The sequence below is a fragment of the Leopardus geoffroyi genome, chromosome C1 (genome assembly GCF_018350155.1).
Source record: "Leopardus geoffroyi isolate Oge1 chromosome C1, O.geoffroyi_Oge1_pat1.0, whole genome shotgun sequence".
Lineage (NCBI taxonomy): Eukaryota > Metazoa > Chordata > Mammalia > Carnivora > Felidae > Leopardus > Leopardus geoffroyi.
The window spans coordinates 125581642-125601249 of record NC_059328.1 but is presented as its reverse complement, the minus strand read 5'-3'; the positions used below and the strand labels follow the sequence as shown (position 1 = coordinate 125601249).

General features: G+C 40.4%; 1 long non-coding RNA gene across 3 annotated transcripts in view; it reads left to right on the top strand.

Annotated features, from left to right (window-relative positions):
* Positions 1-19608, top strand: part of LOC123598844 — a 233583-nt gene that overhangs the window by 185163 nt on the left and 28812 nt on the right. The gene's annotated exons all lie outside the window — the stretch shown is intronic.

The window sequence follows — 19608 nt, the reverse complement described above, 5'->3', positions numbered from 1 at the left end:
GTCTTTGCCCATTTCTTCAAAGGATTACTTGTTTTGGGGGTGTTGAGTTTGAGTTGTTCTTTATAGATTTTGGATACTAACCCTTTATCTGATATGTCATTTGCAAATATCTTCTCCCATTCTGTCAGTTGCCTTTTAGTTTTGCTGATTGTTTCTTTCGCTATGCGGAAACTTTTTTTTTTTTTTTTTTTTTGATGAGGTCCCAATAGTTCATTTTTGTTTTTGTTTCCCTTGCCTCTGGAGACATGTTGAGTAAGAAGTTGCTGCAGCCAAGGTCAAAGAGGTTTTTGCCTGCTTTCTCCTTGAGGATTTTGATGGCTTCCTATCTTACATTTAGGTCTTTCATCCATTTTGAGTGTCTTTTTGTGTATGGTGTGAGAAAGTGGTCCGGGCTCATTCTTCTGCATGTTGCTGTCCAATTTTCCCAGTACCACTTGCTGAGAAGACTGTCTTTACTCCATTGGATATTCTTTCCTGCTTTGTCAAAGGTTAGTTGGCCATATGTTTGTGGGTCTATTTCTGGGTTCTCTATTCTGTTCCATTGATCTGAGTGTCTGTTCTTGTGCCAGTACTACACTGTGTTGATGATTACATCTTTGTAATACAGCTTGAAATCGGGGATTGTGATGCCTCCTGCTTTGGTTTTCTTTTTCAAGATTGCTTTGGCTGTTCGGGGTCTTTTCTGGTTCCATACACATTGTAGGATTGTTTATTGTAGCTCTGTGAAGAATGCTGGTGTTATTTTGGTAGGTATTGCATTGAATATGTAGATTGCTTTGGGTAGTATTGATATTTTAACAATATTTGTTCTTCCTATCCAGGAGCATGGAATATTTTTCATTCTTTGTGTGTCATCTTCAATTTCTTTCATAAGCTTTCCATAGTTTTCAGTGTATAGATTTTTCACCTCTTCGGTTAGATTTATTCCTAGGTATTTTACGGTTTTTGGTGCAATTGTAAATGGGATCGATTCCTTGATTTCTCTTTCTGTTGCTTCATTGTTGGCATATAGGAATGCAACCGATTTCTGTGCATTGATTTTATATCCTGCCACTTTGCTGAATTCATGGATCAGTTCTAGCAGTTTTTTGGTGGAATCTTTTGGGTTTTCCATATAGAGTTTCATGCCTTCTGCAAAGAGTGAAAGTTGGACCTCTTCCTGGCCGATTTGGATGCCTTTTATTTCTTTGTGTTGTCTGATTGCTGAGGCTAAGACTTCCATACTATGTTGAATAACAGTGGCTAGAGTGGACATCCCTGTCTTGTTCCTGACCTTAGGTAGAAAGCTCTCAGTTTTTCCCCCATTGAGGAGAATATTAGCATTGGGTCTTTTGTATATGGCTTTTATGATCTCGAGGTATGATCCTTCTATTCCTACTTTCTTGAGGGTTTTTATCAAGAAAGGATGCTGTATTTTGTCAAATGCTTTCTCTGCATCTATTGAGAGGATCATATGGTTCTTGTCCTTTCTTTTATTGATGTGATGAATCACATTGATTGTTTGGTAGACATTGAACCAGCCCTGCATCCCAGGTATAAATCCCACATGGTCATGGTGAATAATTTTTTAATGTACTGTTGGATTTGGTTGGCTCATATCTTGTGAAAGATCTTTGCGTCCATGTTCATCAGGGAAATTGATCATAGTTCTCCTTTTTAGTGGGGTCTCTGGTTTTGAATCAAGGTAATGCTGGCTTCATAGAAAGAGGTTGGAAGTTTTCCCTCTATTTCTATTTTTTGGGACAGCTTCAAGAAAATAGGTGTTAACTCTTCCTTAAATGTCTGGTAGAGTTCCCCCTAGAAAGCCATCTGGACCTGGGCTCTTGGTTTTTGGGAGATTTTTGATTACTAATTTGATTTCCTTACTGGTTATGGGTCTGTTCAAATTTTCTATTGCTTCCTGTTTCAGTTTGGGTAGTTTATATATTTCTGGGGATTTGTCCATTTCTTCCAGATTGCCCATTTTACTGGAGTACAATTTCTCATAATATTCTCTTATTATTGGTTTTATTTCTGCTGTGTTGGTTGTTATCGCTCCTCTTTCATTTTTGATTTTATTTATTTGGGTCCTTTCCTTTTTCTTTTTGATCAAACTGGCTAGTGGTTTATCAATTTTGTTAATTCTTTCAAAGAACCAGCTTCTGGTTTCCTTGATCTGTTCTACTGTTTTTTTGTTTTTTGTTTTTTGTTTTGGTTTTTGGTTTTGTGTGTGTGTGTGTGTGTATGTTTAGTTTCAATAGCATTGATTTTTGCTCTAATCTTTATCACTTCTTGTCTTCTGCTGGTTTTGGGTTTTATCTGCTGTTCTTTTTCCAGCTCTTTAAGGTGTAAGGTTAGGTTGTGTATCTGAGACCTTTCTTCCTTCTTTAGGAAGACCTGGATTGCTATATACTTCCCTTGCGTTACTACCTTTGCTGCTTTGCAGAGGTTTTGGCTGTAGTGTTACAATTTTCATTGGCTTCTGTGGACCTTTTAACTTCCTCTTCAACTTCTTGGTTAACCCATTCATTCTTTAGTAGAATGTTCTTTAGTCTCCAAGTACTTGCCATCTTTCCAATTTTTTTTTCTGTGGTTGATTTCGAGTTTCACAGCATTGTGGTCTGAAAATATGCACGGTATGATCCGATATTTCTGTACTTGTTGAGGGCTGATTTGTGTCCCAGTGTGTGATCTATTCTGCACAACATTCCATGTGCACTGGAGAAGAATGTATATTTTGCTGCTTTAGGATGAAATGTTCTGAATATATCTGTTAAGTCCATCTGGTCCAGTGTGTCATTCAAAGCCATTGTTTCCTTGTTGATTTTCTGTTTTGATCTTTCCATTGCTATAAGTGGGGTGTTGAAGTCCCCCACTATTATGGTATTATTATTAATGAGTTTCTGTATATTTGTGATTAATTGATTTATATATTTGGGTGCTCCAACATTTGGAGCATAATTGTTTACAATTGTTAAGTCTTCTTGGTGGATAGACCCCCTTAATTATGATATAACACCCTTCTTCATCTCTTGTTACAGTCTTTATTTTAAAGTCTAGATTGTCTGATATGAGTATGGCTACTCTGGCTTTCTTTTGGCGACCATTAGCATGATAGATGGTTTTCCATCCTCTTACTTTCAATCTGAAGGTGTCTTTCAGTCTAATGTGGGTCTCTTATACACAGCATATAGATGGGTCTTGTTTTCTTTTGCATTCTATTACCTATGTCTTTTGATTGCAGCATTTAGTCCATTGATGTTTACAGTGAGTACTGAAAGATAGTAGTTTATTGCCATTATGTTTCTTTTAGAGTTGGAGTTTCTGGTGGTGTTTTCTGGTGCTTTCTAGTCTTTATTGCTTTTGGTATTTTTTTTTCTTTTTTTCATCTTTTCTCCCCTCAGAGAGTCCCCCTGAAAATTTCTCGAGGGCTCGTTTAGTGGTCACGAACTCCTTTAAGTTTTGTTTGGGAAACTTTTAATCTCTCCTTCTATTTTTAATGACAGCCTTGGTGGATAAGGAATTCTTGGCTGCATATTTTTCTGATTCAGCACATTGCATGTATCTTGCCACTCCTTTCTGGCCTGCCAAATTTCTTTGGATAGGTCTGCTGTGAAACTGTCCTGCCTTCCCTTGTAGGTTAAGGACTTTTTTCCCTTGTTGCTTTCATGATTCTTTCATTGCCTGAGTATTTTGTGAATTTGACTATGATATTCCTTGTTGATGGTCGGTTTTTTGTTGAATCTTATGGGAGTCCTCTATGCTTCCTGGATTTTGATGTCTGTGTCTTTCCCCAGGTTAGGAAAGTTATCTGCAATGATTTGCTCACAGAACCCTACTACCCCTTTTCTTTCTCTTCATCTTCTGGGACCCCCATGATTCTGATGTTGTTCCTTTTTAATGAGTCACTGATTTCTCTAATTCCTAAATTGTGCTCTTTTGCCTTAGTCTCCCTCTTTTTTTCTGCTTCAGTATTCTCCATAAGTTTGTCCTCTCTATTGCTGATTTCCTGCTCTGCCTTATCCATGGCATACATTCGAGATGCAGCTCAGTTATAGCATTTTTTATTTCATCCTGACTAGCTTTTTTCTTTTATCTCCACAGAGAAGGATTCTAACCTATTTTCAACCCCAGCTAATATTCTTATTATCGTGATTTTAAATTCTGGTTCAGACATCTTGCTTGTATCTGTGTTGATTACGTCCCTGACTGTTGTTTGTTCCTGCTGTTTCTTTTGGGGTGAATTCCTGTTTCATCATTTTTAAGGAAAAAAAGGTATTAATAAGGTAAAAAAAATTAAAATTAAAAAATTAAAAGCAACACACACACACAAATCAAATAAATGATTTTTAGATCCTGGTGTGTTTTGGTCTAGCTATTGAAAGGAGCTTGATAGATTAGATAAAAAAGGGGGGGAAAAAGGAAAATGTTTGAAAATTTGAGAAAATGAATACAATGAAATAGAATAAAATGAAATAATGGAAGTAAAATAGAATTTGAAAACATTACAAAAAAGTAAAAAATTTAGAAGAAAAAATAAAGAAAAATATTTTTAATAAAAATTGACAGTAAAAATAGATTTTTCTCTTTCTGTATTCAAGAAAAAAAAGAAATAAAAAAAAGAAAATTGAATACATGGACCAGCAAACAGACTGAAATACGATTGAAATTACATTGCTTTCCCCTAGAAGTCAAACTATGAAGCACTTTGTAGTCCGTAAACTAAGCAGGCAGAGAGATTTGTGGTGTTCCTGAAGAGTGAGTTTGGCCCAGTCAGGTGGGGCTTAATGTAAGGGCTCTGTTCTCCACTAGATGGCGCTGCTTAGCTTACTAGGGTTGAATGTTGTGGCGCTTGTTGGTTTGTATGCGCATGCACTGCACGGGAATGGTGAAAATGGCATCACCCAGCCTCCCAGTCTCTAGTATAGGAACTCTGTGCTCTCCCCGACCAGCAATTGCACATCCATCCTTTGTCTCTGGTTTCTGTCCATTCCCCGCTTTAACACTGTCCATGACCAAGCCATCAAGTTGCCAGGCTCCACTTCCCTCCTGAGTTTTATCTCAGATGCGGCTGTGTTTCCCAACCCCTCACTTCTGAGGGACTGCAGCTTTGACCTACTCAGATCCTCTGGGGTTGGGTCTCAATGAGCCGTGGCCGGGTGCCAGCCTCACCCAGGACCATGCTGCTGTTGATGCCCAGAGACTGCAGCTGGGTGCCACAGAAGAAGTTCACACGATCCTGTAGGAGCAGCATTTCAGGGATTATGGCAAATCACAACCCACATCTGGCACCAGACTTCACCTTCAATGACCCTATTCCAGCACCAGCGAATGTGGTTGTTCTCTGGGGTCTGCTGGGACCAGGTGGCCGTACAGCCTCTACCAAATGTCCTTCTAGCAGTGAAACTGCTTCTCCCTGGGTGGCCCGAGGACCTTCCAGACCCCACTCTGCTCCTGGGGATTCACCCTTCCCACCAGAGCACCACCAGGTATTGAGCGTTGGAGTTTCAGACTCTGCACTCCCCCTGTTTATAGAGCCTTAATGGAATTTAAACCCTCTCCTTTCTCCCTTTTTAATTCAGTCCCTGCGACTGTTTCCACTATTCCACTTTCTTTCTGGCTGCTTTTGAGGGGGCTGCTTTTCCCATACTCTCCTCCCTGTCTCTGTCCTCTCTCTGCAAGCAAAAACAGCTCCCAGACCTCTGCAGCTTCTGTCCCCTGTTTACCTCTTTGTGCTGTGTACCTGCTGAGTTCTGTCGTTCAGGTTATGCAGATTGTTGTGTTAATCTTCAAATAAGTTTTCTAGATGTATAGGATGGTTTAGTGTTGATCTTGCTGTATTTCATGGATGTGAGATGCAAAAACAACTTCCATGCTGTTCCGCCATCTTGGCTCCCCCACCTACTGGGTTAGTTTTATAGAGCAAACTCTATTTTTTTTTTTTTTTTTTGGTTATAAGAAGGTGTTTTAGATACCACAAAGACCATATCTCCACTAAAAACTTTTAGCCCATCATGTTCTTGCTGACCAGAATTTTCTCTCTGGCAAGCCCGCTTAAATTATGCCATTGCCCTGCTTGACAAGCAGGATTAGCTTCCCTTTATCTTGTAGGTTGGAGTATAAAATCCTTAATAGGGTTTTTATACTGTTTACCAAACCCTCCAACTCTTCACTCTCACCTCTTCTGTCTCTGCCTTTTCCAGCTGCTTGGTCTCATTGAAATTCCTAAGTGCTAATATTAAACGGGTGGTAGTGCCACCCTGCCATCCTACTGCATTTCTCTGGTCCACTCACCTACATGACTGCTCCATAGCTTTCCTTCACTCCTCCAATCTCTAATACATCAGTCTTTTTTTAAAAATTTTTTAAAAGTTGATTTGTTATTTTTGAGAGAGAGAGAGAGAGAGAGAGAGAGAGAGAGAGAGAGAGAGAGAGCACAAGCAGGAGAGGGGCAGAGAGAGAGGAAGACACAGAATTTGAAGCAGGCTCCAGGCTCTGGGCTTGAACCCACGGACCATGAGCTCATGACTTAAGCCGAAGTCGGACGCTTAACCTACTGAGCCACCCACGCGCCCCTCTAATACATCAGTCTTGATCATTCATCGCAGCTGATTGCTTTGTTCTCTATTCCACTGAAAAAGCGGAATTAGTTAGGAGATATATCTTTCTGCTCCTAGAGAGGAGTTGTCCACGCTCCTGCCTGAAGCCAGCCCCTCCAGCCTTACATTAGATCCAATAGATTCACTACATTCATTTCCTTCCCCCTTACTTAGGATGTTGGCAACTCTCACCTCCTTGGCATGTCAATTTCCCCCTCTTGACTGCATCATCCCCCAAAGTATATAAACATGTTGCTTTCCCCTAAGAAAAATATTCCTCTCCTGATCCCATTGGTCAGTCTTAGATACCATTCCATGTTTCTGTTCCCCTTTTGCTGCTGACACCAGAAATACATTAATTTTTTCCAGTTTCTCTCATCCATGACCTCTAGAAGCTACTCAAATCAGGCTTCTTTTTTTCAAGGTCATCAAAGACCTCCATACTGCTAAGTCCCTTGGGCAATACTAGACTTCTTTCTTTATTCTTAGTCTTCATATTACTTGACCTATCAATACTATTTAGATTAATGCAAATATTCACTGTTAGGGACTGAATGTTTGTGTCCTACCCTAAATTTATATGTTAAAACTCTACTCCTCAATATGATGGTATTAGGAGATGGGACATTCAGGAAGTAATTACATTAGATGCAGTCATGAGGATGATGTGCTTAGGGAAGGGATTAGTGCCCTTGTAATGAGTCATGAGAGAGCCTGCCTCCTTTCTCTGCTTCTGCCACATGAGGATACAAAGAGAAATCTGTACCCTAGAAGAGAGCTCTCACCAGAACCTGACCATGATGCTCCTTGATCTTGGACTTCTAGACTCCAGAACTTTGAGAAATAAATTTGTATTGTTTATAAGCCGCCCATGTGTGGTATTCTGTTATATTAATCGGAACTAAGACACTCTCCTTGATACAGCTTCATCACTTGGCTTGCAATATACCACATTGCTCAAGTCTCTTCTTCCTCAGTGTTTTCTTTGCTGGTTCCTGTTGTCTCCCCAAACCCTAAATATTGGAGGCTCCACATCTCAATCCTTACATCTCTTCCTTTCACTGTTATCACTGTCCTAAATACCTTTTCCCCTGATGATCTTCAAATTTAAATCACCAACCCAGACCTCCCCCAAACTCCTATCTCCTATTTCTCCACTTGATGCCCTTGCTTGTATGTCTAACAAACGTCTCAAACACATTATATTCAAAACTAAAATTGTGATCATCTTACAACCTTCTCATTCCACAGTCCTCTTCCCATAGTAAATATAAGTTCTGGGGCACCTGAGTGGTTCACTTGGTTAGGCGTCCGACTTCAGCTCAGGTCATGATCTCGTGGTCTGTGAGTTCAAGCCCCACATTGGGCTCTGTGCTGACAGCTCAGAGCCTGGAACCTGCTTTGGAGTCTGTGTCTCCATCTCTCTGCATCTCCCCCACTTGCACTCTGTCTCTCTTTCTGTCTCTCTCTCAAAAATAAATAAATATTAAATTTTTTTAAAATATATAATTTCTATTTTTCTAGGTGTTGGGTTTTAATTTCTTGGAGTTTTTTTTTGACTCCCCACTTTATTTTATACCCTACCCTCATATCCAGTCTGTCAGCAGGTACTGTTGGCCTTACCTTTAAATATATCTAAACCAGACTCCTTTTCATCCTCTCTGATATTACCACCCTGGTCCAAGCTACCATGATTCTTCATCTAGAACATTGTAGCCACCTTCTCATTGGTATCCTGCTTTCTCCCTCTTTGACTCATAATTTTATTATTTTTTTTAACACAGAAGCCAAAATGGTCCTTTAAAAACTGAAGTGTGACTATATGACTCTTGCACTCACAATTCTGCATTATCTTCCAGCTCTCTCAGAGTAAAACCCAGAGTCATTACCCTGTGGCTTACGAGATCTTATATTATCTGCCCCCATCCTTGCTAGTGTTGACCTTATCTTCTACCAGTCTCTCCTTCCCTTACTCTGCTCCACCTATATTGACCTCTTTGCTGTTTTTCAAACACACCAAGTTTTTATTTCAGAAACTTTGCAAGAAACATGGAAAGGATTTCCTCAACTATACCCATGGATTGCAGCCTTCCCTCCTTCTGGCCCTAAAGCAAATGCTATCTTGTCAGTAAAGCTTTCCCAACCACCCTAACTAAATTACACCATCTTTCCCAACTTTGAATTCTCATACCCATTTATTTTTTTCCATAATACTCATCCTGAGCTCATATATTATATCATTTTGCCTATGTTTTTGGTAAATGATCTGTTCCCCAACCCCCCCATTGAGTATTAGCTCCATGAGGACAGAGAGTGGGGTCTTTTTTGTGAATGCCTATATCACTGGTGCTTTGAACAGGGCTTCAATAAATACATGTTCAAAGATCAAATACCTTTGTATCTTTATATGAACTCTTTCCTCTGAGATGTCCTGAATGCTGTTTATTTGGCAGTTTTTTAAGTCTTTTTGTAATACAGCATCCTGTCAGATTTTCCTCTCTCATGAAAACAGCTTCTAGTTGCATTTACTAAAATAATAATAATCACTAGTGTTTATATTATGCTGACTCTGATCTAAATGCTTTATCTATTTTATAGGTACCATAACAACCCCATGAAGTAGGAGCTATTGTAATGTCTATTTTACAAATGAGTTGACACAAGACATTCAAATTTACACAGGTAGTAAGTAGTGGAGCCAGGATATTTTAAACTCAAGGAATATGGCTCTAAAGGCTGTGCTTTCAACCATTGTGTTACGCTGCTTATAGATAGAAGTTGTTTTAAGGAGGTCTGCAGAAAAGGTGAATAGAGACTTTCATTTGACTTATGGAAGCCAGCCAGTTCCTCTTAGTGATGGCATCTGAGTGTTCTCAAAAAGGATTGGATAAATTTGCATAAACGAGTCTGTGGATATTTTAGGAAGAAAGGTTGAGTTATGACTTCATTTCTGGTATGTTACGGTGTTAGAGAAGGTGACAACTCTTATTATCATGGTGAGACATGGGATCAGAAATAGTTCTGAGTTGTGGCAAGAAGCAAAGAGAGTACTCTGTTTCTATGATGTGGCAAACCCTGGAACTAGTCCTAACCCAGCCAGCTAGCTCTCCTGTAAGCAACTGGGCAGGTGAACTGAAAAACTGAGTCAGGGAAGCCTTGAAAACTGGGCCCATTAGGGCAAGACATCATCTCAACCAAACCCTATAGCTGTCCTCATAGGGCCTTTGGGAAAAGTTTCCTCTGCAGGAGCACAGCCCCCTACAGTCTTCTGTTCAGTTCTTGCCATTATTCCTAAAAAAAAGTTTGTCTCACAGCCTGAACTCCATAATCACTAACCCTTGAGGTGACAGGCACTCTATAATCACCTGACTTGACCTCACCACTCTGGGGCTGCCTTATGCCTTGCAAATATGCATAGATGAGGGAATGACAGAGCATTGATCCTCAGAGTCCTGGCCCCTTCTCTGAGCATAATGCTGGGGAGTGTGTTCTTCCATCCTCAGAATCTTTATGGCTGTGAATAGATGCTGCCTTTCTCGGGGCGCCTGGGTGGCGCAGTTGGTTAAGCGTCCGACTTCAGCCAGGTCACGATCTCGCGGTCCGTGAGTTCGAGCCCCGCGTCAGGCTCTGGGCTGATGGCTCAGAGCCTGGAGCCTGTTTCCAATTCTGTGTCTCCCTCTCTCTCTGCCCCTCCCCCGTTCATGCTCTGTCTCTCCCTGTCCCAAAAATAAATAAACGTTGAAAAAAAAAAAAGATGCTGCCTTTCTCCTTGAGATAACTTCTGAACCCCCAGTACCATGCTTCCAACACAGCCTGCTGATGCCAGGTTTTAAATCTCCACTTAGCAAACTGGGTTAGGGCAAAACTGAATCCCACTGCTGTTTTGATGTATGAAAGAGAAGAGAATTTGAGAGATTCCGAATGAGTGAACTTTCTGTTACAGTACGTGATGGCTGGTAACTCCAAGCATAGCAGAGTAGCATCCCATTAATTGCACTCAAACCTTAAAGAAAGATGACCAGGTGTACTTCCAAATCCATCACAAATGGATTGACTTCCTTATTGACTTCCTTCAAGCTAAATGTTAAACTGCTGTTTCAGCATTTCCTTGCCTTGGTCATAATGCTATTAGTCATTAGTTGATATTTCTGTCTCTCCCCACTAGCCAGTAAATTCCTCAAGGGTAGGAACCATGTCTGGTTGATCTACTCACCCTTAGACTTAGTTGTGCCTGACATGGTAAGACTCTTACTATATCCTTGATAATTGACTGGACAAATGAATGAGTCATGGGTGGACAAAGAATTTCTCTTTTCAGATTGTTATTGTATACAAGGTATACATTTTAACAAAAACTTTATCAAGAGACCATGTCATAGCGAAGGAGGGATTTGTGGCAGATATTTTGGGACAGCTGTGTTTTTACAAACATTATGCTTCAAAAGAGGTTTCCTTTATACAAAGTTGGTATCTAATATACATATGTTAAATCACCTGAACTGAATTTATGGAACAGTAGAAAGAGCAGATCTGGTTATAGTCCCATTTTTGCCACTGACCTTGAACAAGGAGGTTGACTTTTTAAGTCCCTTCTGGCTCTTTTGTTCTACAGCTTTGTGAATTTATATGTGGAAGTAAACTATGCATTTGTTTCCTAGTAAAATTAGTGAAAAGGCAGATAAAAACACCCAGCCCCCCTCAAAGCAGAGCCTACTTCTCTGATAAGAAAAGAATGTAAGGAATTCTCCCTGTTAGGCTCCATTGGGTATGGATTATTTTGCATTTGTGGCAGTAATCTCAGAAAAAGCTATTGTTTGAACATTTGACTCATGATAGATATAAATATAAACCCATATACTTTCTTTTGTTCAAATGGATGTAATTCTAACACCTTCAGAAAACCTCATAGATTGTTGGAAAAGTTCCATGAGACCAATAATGAAATTATAACATAATCTGTTGTGTGATTTGGAGGGCTTTATAGCTCCATTGCTAAGAGAATAGAATAATATCTTGGTAAACTGGCATCTATGAGGATCACTGATTGTTAATTAACCTCTACATTGTTATAAATTTACTGAAAATACCATAATAATATTGCTTTGATTGATCAGAAAAATTCTACCACATATGTTCAATAGGTACTGCATATAACTTACTACCACAAAATCTTATATTGATTCACTTACCGATATTAATGACCACATAATGACATATATGTATATTTTCTGCAGCTCTGCTGTTAGGTTTAAACAGATTCAAGCCCATAGACCTGTGCTCTGAAGCAAATTGGATACTGCTAGTGCAGAGGGTAGAGGACAGGTGTGATGTAATCAGAAGGGCTTAGAGTCTTAATCAAATAAACCAGTGAATGTTTGGGTTATCTCCACTTTGAAGTGATTTTCAAAGCAAAAATGTGCTTTGCAATAATAAGATTTGGGGTTAAAAAGTCATGTATAATTGGGCCATTAGGTTTGCGTCAGAGAAAAAAATCTCCAGTTCTAAGAACTGTCAGGAAAGAGGGGAAAATAGCCCCAGCCCCCAGGAGTAGAATCTGGGACTTTGACAATAAACTGGGGGTAGAGAAGCCATGGTCAAATGTCAGGAAACATCTGGGAACCTTGCAAAAGTTGCACCTACTTAGACTCAGATTTAATAGGGCTTGTTTGGCATGGGCTTTAGGAATCTGAGTTTTTAACAAGCACCCTACCAAATAGAAAATTCCTTACAAGTGAGGAGTATTCCCATGTAAAACATATCAGTCATTTGCATAAAGAGTTATTTTTTCCAGAAGAATAAACAGATTTTTTTTTTTATTGTGTTCATTGCCTCAGACTTTAGGGCATAATGTATGTAGGCATAGCGACCTCAGGATATGTTACAACCTCTTGTTTCCCTCTTGGTTTTTAAAAAAGTTATACCTTGTCAGCTCAAATAGAATTAAAAAAAAATTTTTAATGTTTATTTATTTTTGAGACACAGAGCACAAGCAGGGGAGGGGCAGGGAGAGAGAGGGAGACACAGAATCTGAAGCAGGCTCCAGGCTCTGAGCTGTCAGCACAGAGCCCCACACAGGGCTTGGTCCAAGAACCACGAGATCACCACGCGAGCCGAAGTTGGACGCCTAACCGACAGAGCCACCCAGGCGCCCCTCAAATAGAATTTTTAAAGCATGCTTGAGAAGTTTGAGCCAAATTTACCACATCTATTTTTTTCCAGTTTGAATTTTTATTGGAGAAGCAAAGTTTATTTATTAATTTCCCATTGATAATTTAATTTTTCCCATTTATAATCTAATTATGTCAAGCTGTATTTTAGCCATGAAAGGTATAAAGATGAATAAAATTGTCCCTGTCCTCAAAGAGCTTATAATCTTTTAGTGGGTGAAAGGCGTATAGGTAAATAAGTGTAATAAAATGTGATTAGTATTATTATCAGAACATATTCCATAGTATGGTTGGAACAGAAGAACTGAGTCAACTCTCACTAGATGGGAAAAGGGTCCCAGAAAGGCTGTATAAGGAAGTAGATGCTTGACCTGATTTTTTTTCTTGCTTTATTGAGATATAATTAACAAATAACATTATGTAAGTTCAAGATGTACAATGTGATGATTTGGTACACATGTATATTGTGAAATTATTACCACAGTAAGGTTGGTCAACACATCCAACACCTCACATTGTTACCTGTTTGTGTATGTGGGGTTGGGGGTGGCAAAAATACTTACTCTGTTAGCAACTCTCAAGTATACAATACAGTAAGTATTGTTAACCATTGTCACCATGCTGCACAATCCCCAGAACTTACTTATCTTATACTTGAAGGTTTGTGTACTTTGACCAACATCTTTCCATCCCTAGCCCTTGGCAGTCACCAATTTGCTCTTGGTTTCTATGAGTGAATTTGACTTTCTTAGATTCATAGATAAGTGGTATTATGTAAGATTTGTCTTTCTCTTTCTGACTTATTTCGCTTAGCATAATTCTCCCAAGGTCCATCCATGTTGTCACATATGGGAGGATTTCCTTTGTTATGGCTGAATAATATTTCATTATGTGTATTATATTCATATGATATATCATATATCCATCTATATCTATATATATAAATCACATCTTCTTTGTCCATTTATTTGTCAGTGGATACTTTGGTTGTTTCCATGTCTTGGCTATTTTGAATAATGCTGCAATGAACATGTAGGGGCAGATATCTCTTTGAGGTAGTAATTTGGTTTCCTTTGGTTGTATATACAGAGTGGGTTTGCTGGATCATATGGTAGTTCTATTTTTTTTTAAGTTTGTTTGTTTGTTTGTTTGTTACACCCAGTGTGGGACTCAAACTCATGACCCTGAGATCAAGAGTTGGATGCTCCACTGGCCTAGTCAGCCAAGTGCCCTGGTAGTTCTATTTTCAATATTTTGAGGATCATCCATACTGTTTGCCATAGTGGGCATACTAATTTATATTCTTACCAGCAGTGCACAAAGATTCCCTTTTCTGTACATTCTCACCAACACTTGTTATCACTTGTCTTTTTTATAATAAGAATTCTAACAGGTGTGAGACAGTTATCTCATTATGATTTTGATTTGCACTTCCCTGGTGTTAGTGATATTAAGCACCTTTCGTGTACCTGTAGGCCATTGTGTGTCTTTGGAAAAATCTTTGGGAAAATGTCTATTTAAGTTCTTTGCCCATTTTTAAATTGGATTATTTGTGGGTTCTGCTATTGAGTGATATGAGTTCTTTAAATATTTTGGATATTAACCCCGTATCGGATATATGATTTGAAAATATTTTCTCTCGTTCTGTAGGTTCACATTTGATTTTATTGACAATTTCCTTTGCTGTGAGATGCTTCTTAGTTTCATGTAGTTCCACTTGTTTATTTAATTTTTATTGCTTGTGCTTTTAGTATCACATCCAAAAAATGTTGTCAAGACCAATATTAAGGGGCTTTTCCTGTTGGTTTTCTTCTAGGAGTTTCACAGTTTCATGTACAACATTTAAGTATGTTGAGTTAATTTGTGTGACTAGTATAAAATATGATTTCAATTTCATTCTTCTGCATGTAGCTACTCAGTTTTTCCAGCACCATTTATGGAAGAGACTGTCCTTTACCCATTGTATATTCTTGCCTTCTTGGTTATAAATTAATTGACCACATATGCATGGATTTATTTTTGGGATCTTTATTCTATTGGCCTATGTGTCTTTTTTTATGCCAGTACCATAATGTTTTGATTGCTGTAACCTTGTGATGCAATTTCAGTCAGGAAGTATGATGCCTCTAGCTTTATATACTTCCTCAGATTGCTTTGGCTATTTGAAATCTTTTGTGGTTCCATACAAATTTTAGGGTTGTTTTTTTTTTTCCACTTCTGTGAAAATGCCATTGGAATCTTGATAGAGATTGCATTGACCTATAGATGGTTTTAGGTAATATGGACATTTCAATGGTATTAATTCTTGTGATCCATGAACATAGGATATCTTTTCATTTGTTTCTGTTTTCTTTAATTTTTCATATAAGTTTTATAATTTTCCGTGTACAGCCCACTGTCTCCAGAAATGTAGGTGCTACTGGGTCCTATAGAATATGTAGATTCTTCAAATGCCCCCACTCTTATTCGTGTTGTGGACTCTGTGGCCTATAGAGGAAATGGAAGAAATTCCCTCTGATGCCTAATATACAGACAGGTCTACTTGGGGAAACCCACACAGAGGAACTCAAGTTGCTATTCAACCCAATACTGACACCATCTGGGTGGAAACAGGAACAAGCTAAGCAGTCACTGGGCTGAACTCAGAAAGGTTTCATTGGTGAGCACTCATGAGCTATAGCCATTAACCCTTTGCACTGACAGGTGGGCTAAAGAGGTAAGCCTAGAATTTAAACACTGGGAAGCCAAAGGGCAGATTATCATAACTAAGCCCTATGGTATCAGGACATTTGGCTCACCTGCAAGAGCCTGAGGTGATCCTCACTGTTTTCCATGTCCTGGCTCATAAAGCACTGGTTGGTAGAAAGGAAAAATGGAATATTAAAGCAGCAGATTGAATTATTAACAGGGAAAACCACCTTGGCCCAGTGACTAATGTGCTGTCACAGGCTTTAATGCATTTGAACGATCAAACAGTAGGGTCTGTGGCCCCATATGCCAGACTGGGGACCCCTGCTGAGGCACCCAATACTATAAAGGTATAGAAGTCTAGGGAGACAGTTATGGCCCCAACTCTCACTGTGGATTCATATGCTGTGCTGCTGAGAACACCAAAAGGTGTTGTCTACTGGAATTTGCACTGGGATGTCCTATAGGTTAGGTGAGTTACTCTATATCCCTGGGTGAGAGGATATACTCAATCTCCATTGTGATTCTGTTGTTCTGCTGAAAGTATACCTGTGGAAATGCACTATACCTGGAATGGAGCACACCCCATCGAAAGAGGAGAGACATGGGGGTCCTGGTATGGCATTCTGCCCCAATCTATCGCCTCATGCCTGACAGTGCTGCTTCCCCCTGCCAACATGCATGGGATGCACAATCAGGTTAAGTTACTAAAGCTGCTGGTCTCCCTCTCCTTCAAGGCCATGAGGCACTGACACACCCCTGGCAATCAGGCTGATCCCTAGCCTGAGTATAAGCCCTAGCAACTGACTTTGCAGTACATACAGCAGATTAAGTACAGTTACTGTAGAGCCTTGGAATGGATGGAATGGCATATTGCCAGGATTTGCCCTTAAAATACAGTGACTTGGTAAATGTGACAACATGTACTATGTTCGTTTGTTTGCTTCTTTCTTTCTTTCTTTTTTGGTGGAGGTTTTGGGTTTTCTCTATATAATAAGATCATGTTCTTTGCAAATGGGTGATTTTACAACTTCCTTCCTGATTTGGAAACTTTTTATTTCTTTCTTACCTGATTGCTGTGGTAGGACTTCCAATACTATGTTGAATAGAAGTTGAGAGAGTGGATACCCTTGTCTTGCTGTGGATATTATAGCAAAAACTTTCAACTTTGACTACTGAATGTGATATTCACTGTGGGCTTATCATATATGGCCTTTAATTATGTTGAAGTAAATTCCTTTTATACCAAATTTATTGAGAGTTTTGAATTTTAAGTTCTTTTGCATCTAAGTCCTCCAAATCCCTGCGTAAGTGCTCAAATGTGGCCTGGGCAAGAAAACACTGACAGCAGCAGCTAAGGTGACCTCGTGTTGTGCTTTTATTCTGTGAATGAACTGGAATTAAATGCTGTCCCTGCATAATTCTCCCCAAGTCCCATAAGAGAAGTTTCCAGGGCTAGATTCTCCCTCCTGGTTCCAAGGGCCCTGGGTGACTCCTTATGCCCGTTCAACAACTAGGACACAGAGGTCAGGGGGACACTCCTATGGCCTCAGGTGTCCGTCTCTGCCTGGTTTGCCCATGCCCTGCTGGAGGTGATGCCAGGGCCAGAGCTAGTGAGGTGTCTGGGGAAGGGAGAAGGGGCCGAGGGCAGCCCAGCGTGGTGACTCCACTTGCTTGTAAGACCATGGCTCACTGCTCCATCCACCATCCCATGGATCTGCTGCCTCTGCTGCCTCTGAATGCTGCTGCTGCTTCCCGGCCCCAGCCTGTGCCAGCACAGGTGAGTGAGGGATCTGCCCTTTGGGGACTCATGAGTCCTGCAGGACTCCTCCAGCTCTTTCCCGGGGTGCCCAATCCTGCCTTCCTTCCGTGGGTCCCAGGAGCTCTGTTTCCCCAGCCCTCCCTTGGGGCCTCCATTCACTCACCCTTCCCAGGGTCCAGGAATAGTATTCTCAGCCTCACCAGGGGCCCAGAGTCCCCACCCCACCACACTTTATCACCTCCTCCTGCCATCTGCAGCTCTCCCAGCTGCTGGCCTGTGATCCTGAGCTGACCCTTCACTCAGTCCATCCTTGGGGACTAAGATGGCACCACAAGGGTGGGGGGTGAGGGGAACATCGGAGGATGAGAGAAAAATGGGCAGAGGGAGCTGAGCCTGAAGGTGGGGAAAGCACATATTGTCTCTTGCTCATACACCCCAGGAGTCACCCTTGAAGGGCCCCCTCTGCAGCTGCTTATTTCTGAGCTGCACAGACACACCTATGCAGAGGAAGAAACAGACACCTCAAACACAGAGACACACAGGCATGGAACCACCCACAGCCTCATCTGGGGACTCAGGTATGGGGCTCATAGACAGGCTCACACACAGACCCACACAGCAGAGTTAGACACCCTGAGGGGAACACACACACACACACACACACACACACACATACACACACCAGACATAGCCAATGACATCCTGAGGGGAATACACACACATACACACACACACACACACACACACACACACACACACTCAGGGCTACATGAATCAGCCCCATAAAGCAAACTCTACACATACTAGACATACACACAGAAAACACACACACATACCCACAGGTATGTTCAAGAACACTCAAAGGGGCCTCAAATTCACACATAGGACCAATACACACACAGACATGAAAGAGATACACACAGATACTCCCACAGGGACACACATACCCGAGAGATACAGATAATACAGTCACGGACACAGAGATTTGCACAGTGGATATATGCTCATTCACAGACACAGATACACATGCACACAGATAAACATGAGTAAAACATGAAAACAACCAAAAAGAGGAACCTCATGTCCATAGTCAATATACTCACAGAAACAGAACACAGGCTCACAGGTGCATACTGTAGATTCACACACACACACCACATTCCACATAACTCTGGCACTCCATTGAAGGCCAGCACAGGCAGATGGAATGCACAGACCCTGGCATGACCTGTTCCATCTAAGTTGTCATGGAAGAAGGCATTTTCCTGGTTCCAACCCTGTGCTGGGCATCTGTCCCATGCCAGTGGCTTATGGAGGGTTTTGGCCAGACCTGGATTCCAGAAAGGGTAGAATGGCCATGAGGACAGGAGTACAGGGTAGGGACAGGGTACACTTAGAGCGGGGGTGTTTCACAGGGCCAGGTCAAGTGCGGGAGACAGGCGAGCCTCCCCAGGATCCCTCCTTCTGTTTCTCTACCACCTGGGGTACGGCCTCCATATTAGGCTCACATACCATCCTCGGTGCCTCTGGCAGCACTGGCTTCTTCTATCCTCGTCGTCAAGGAGCAAAGAATACCGCCTTGGACTTACACCACTTACTTCAGATTTGCAGCTGTGGCCCCAGGTAAAAATTGACCATGGGGAACAAACTGATTGACTTTCTAGTGGCCCCAGGTGGAATATATATGGTATTTAAGCTACATTTGTTGGTTTAATGAAGATGGACATGTCTTTGGAGTTGTCAGCATTACATATAAAACTTTTATTCTACCAAGGTGTGCAGAAAGTCAAATAAGCTTGTGTTATTTCTGTTGCAGTTTGTTAGCAAAAAGATGACTTAAAATGATTCTTAATTTTGTCTGTCTCAGAGTTTTCTTGGATAATTGTTAAAATAGCTTTCAAAGTCTTTAATTTGAAAGTTTTGCTTGAATGATGAATAGAATTGAATTTATTGGCCATCTATGCCTTTTCCAAATAGGACTGAGTGCTGTAGCATTGATTACTGAACATAGATTTGTGCTTTTGGCTTCTTACTGCAGAGTAGCTGAGGGTATTTGGGTCTGTTGGTAAATATGCGTTATGATTTATTAAAAGATTGTACTATGGAAAAATATGTTTTTTTTTAATTATAAGATATAATTATAAATTTTAGATCTAGAAAAATTCTGGTATAACAGACAGTTCACAATTGATTACTACTTAGTTTTCACTGGAGACGTAGGTTTCTAAGAGTTAAAATTTTTCTGCTAAATGTAATTAGGACTGACGGAAATAAGGAAAGTAACTGCATGTAAAAAAGGAAGAGATGTGTAAGAAAGACGTGAGGAATAAGAATACATTCTGTTGAGGTAGAAGAAAGTAATTTTCTCCTAAAATGAGATTGGTTGTTTGGAAAGAAAGGGCTTGGGAGAAAA